Source organism: Chiloscyllium punctatum, chromosome 33 (genome assembly GCF_047496795.1).
Source record: "Chiloscyllium punctatum isolate Juve2018m chromosome 33, sChiPun1.3, whole genome shotgun sequence".
In the NCBI taxonomy this organism is placed as follows: domain Eukaryota; kingdom Metazoa; phylum Chordata; class Chondrichthyes; order Orectolobiformes; family Hemiscylliidae; genus Chiloscyllium; species Chiloscyllium punctatum.
In genome coordinates, this window is record NC_092771.1 from 14,317,813 (window position 1) to 14,320,492 (window position 2,680).

At 40.9% G+C, this 2,680-nt stretch overlaps 1 non-coding gene across 1 annotated transcript; it reads right to left on the minus strand.

Annotated features, from left to right (window-relative positions):
* Positions 1-2,237: 2,237 nt before the first annotated feature.
* On the minus strand, positions 2,238-2,351 carry LOC140458629 (U5 spliceosomal RNA). Its single transcript, XR_011953625.1, has one exon. It is a non-coding gene; the product is annotated as a U5 spliceosomal RNA (small nuclear RNA).
* Positions 2,352-2,680: the final 329 nt, after the last annotated feature.

Here is a 2,680-nt window from a genome sequence, read left to right on the forward strand (position 1 = left end):
GGGAGCTGGAGGTGGCTAAAGGGATCAAGGGGTCTGGGGAGAAAACAGGAGTGGGATGTGATTGCATGATCAGCCATGATCATATTGAATGTGGTGCAGGCTCAAAGGGCTGACTGGCTTCTATTGTCTATGTTTCTGTGTTCCAGATTGTATTGAAATCAAATTTCACCATGGTGTGGGGATTTGAATCTTTGTCCTGAGAACATCAGACTGGGGTTGCTGGGTTATGAGTCCAGCGCCATGAGCTCGACATCAGTGCCTCCCCTTGGAATCAAATCCTATGATTTCTGCAGGTTTTAAAAGCATATGCGAGCATTGGCCGAGTATAATCGCCTGTAATCTTCCAACAATCGAGTTACAGAGTGACAGCCGAAAAGCCTGTCACTTGAAAATTGACAACACAGCTCAGTGCTGCTATTGAAGAGGCACAATCTCAGAAAGAGAGGAATGGGAGGGTGAGGGAGGGGGAAATGTTTTTGAGAAAATATTTCAGAAAAACACGCGCTGCATTGAAAAGAAGTAAAACTCTTGTGATAGAATGTACTGCATTGATATTGGAAGTCAATAGGCTAGTGCTAGCCAGAGCTCTGATCAATTGCTCAGCAAATGAAGGCATCAGGAGGTGTATTTATCCTTGCAGGATGCGATGAAGCCTCTAATCTACAATACGGTTCCTTACTAAACTCTGCCTCTCCGATTAACACAGGATAAATTAAGTGGATTTCTAAAGTTTTGCACAACTTCCCAAATTATGGGTTCATCCTTTGTAACACCACATGCCTCCCTGTTCCCCCACCGACCCAAGGCTGGTATTCATGTTTGCAATCGTTCAGAGACGAGGGATGGGGCATGCAAAGAATAGCAGGATGATTGCTTCAAGCTTGACTCCTGGCCAATGCTTCAGGCTTCTTGGGCAGATGTTAGACACTCAAAGCTTGACCCACAGCCAAGCAGAACGGCAGCACCAGGGACCAAGCTCAGGCATAGTAAGTTTCACTGGCAGCTGTTGGTTCAGCCTTGAAAAAATGAATGTTTCAAGAATTGCAAATGCAGACCACAGGGCCAAGGGATAGATGCCTGGAGGCTGCTGCAAATGCAACAGATGCTTCGACTGCCTCAGACAAACAATACTACTGGGTTATAACCTGAGATAGATAACTTTCGATCTGCATTCTTTTGCTGGCAATTGTTGTTTTGGAGGTCTGAAGTCAACACGTTGATGCCAACATCGTTTTCACCAAAGGGGCATAACTAGCTTGATGTGGTACTCAAAGTTATGAGCAGTTTTGATAGAACGGATAGGGAAAAAAAACCCTGTTTTCGTGGGCAGTCAGTAACCACAGAGTCAGGAGGGAAGGTATGGGGAATATCTGCTTATAAACACAGCACATTGTTACAATCAGAAATGTGATGCCTGAAAACAGATTCAATCAGAATTTTCAAGTTTGTATTAAACAGACTCTTGTCAAGGCGGAAAATAAAACAAAGCAGGATTTGTAAAGGAGCAGAGGAGTGGGATTAATGGTCAAAACAGATTAATCTCTTTCTTCACTGTGTGATTCTCTGTCAACACCAGGTTTGCACAAAGAGCCAACCATGTGAAGAAAATACTTGCTCCTCTGAACTGGGTTGTGTAAAAGTTTTCTGAATTCTTTTGCCGAGGTCTAAGAATGTTTCTGTCCAAAACCACATATTTATGACTCAGACGCTAGAAGTAAGGTTCTTGGCTGTGGTCTGGAAACTGGCATGAACAACTTTAATGATTGTTAACAATGCAATGAAACAGTGAAAATGTGCTGTGTCTTTACAGATGTCATGAAAAGCTATGCACTCATTCATATCACAAAACCAGGGAAGATCTATGTATTGAAATAGGCCCATTAGAAATATATTCTCAACACATGATAGGGGATTAGCCCATCAGATACAAAGCACAGTAATTCTAATGAGATACTCCCTCTCATTAAAAATGTTTTCGAACAAATGCTTTATGTTGATTGAACATTTGGTGCCATGCTGTTAATCTAATTTAGTTTGTGGAGATCAATATTAACCAGGTTGTTGGGATTTCTGGCGAGTAAAATCTAGTTAAAGGATGAATTGGAGGAATTCAGAACAGCCAAGATTATTGACTGCATGACTGTGGACATAAGCACGCCATTTACAAGGCTAATGGGACAGTGGATCTGCAGAACAGACAATACAATCAATTAAGGGTCTGGGGTAGCTTTTGAAAGTATTGGGAGTAGGAACAGAAAAGAAACATTCTTTAAAACTCCAATTCATGCTCTCCATGGAAATCTTTAGGAAAATGTAAAAGATTTATACGATCTGAAGAGAAACCAGAGTACATGACTGATTACTTTCAAAAGAGACAGGGGACCTATTCGTAATGTGGGATCAATAAGTAGTTTGGAAGGACGTAAGACAGAAAACATTGGAAATGGTGGTCAAATCAAGCAGCCTTTGCAGAGTGACAAGAATAATTAATATTTTAAGTTGATGTGTATCACAGTTATATTAGCCCTGTCTGCAGAGTGGTCCATGGAAGGCAAATGTAAACAACTCATTGCAACCCCTCTTCAATGTTTGAATGTTCCACTTTAAAAATAATAAGCATTAGTTTTAGAACATATCAAAGGTTAGATTATCACATAATTATTGCAAACAGTTATTAAGT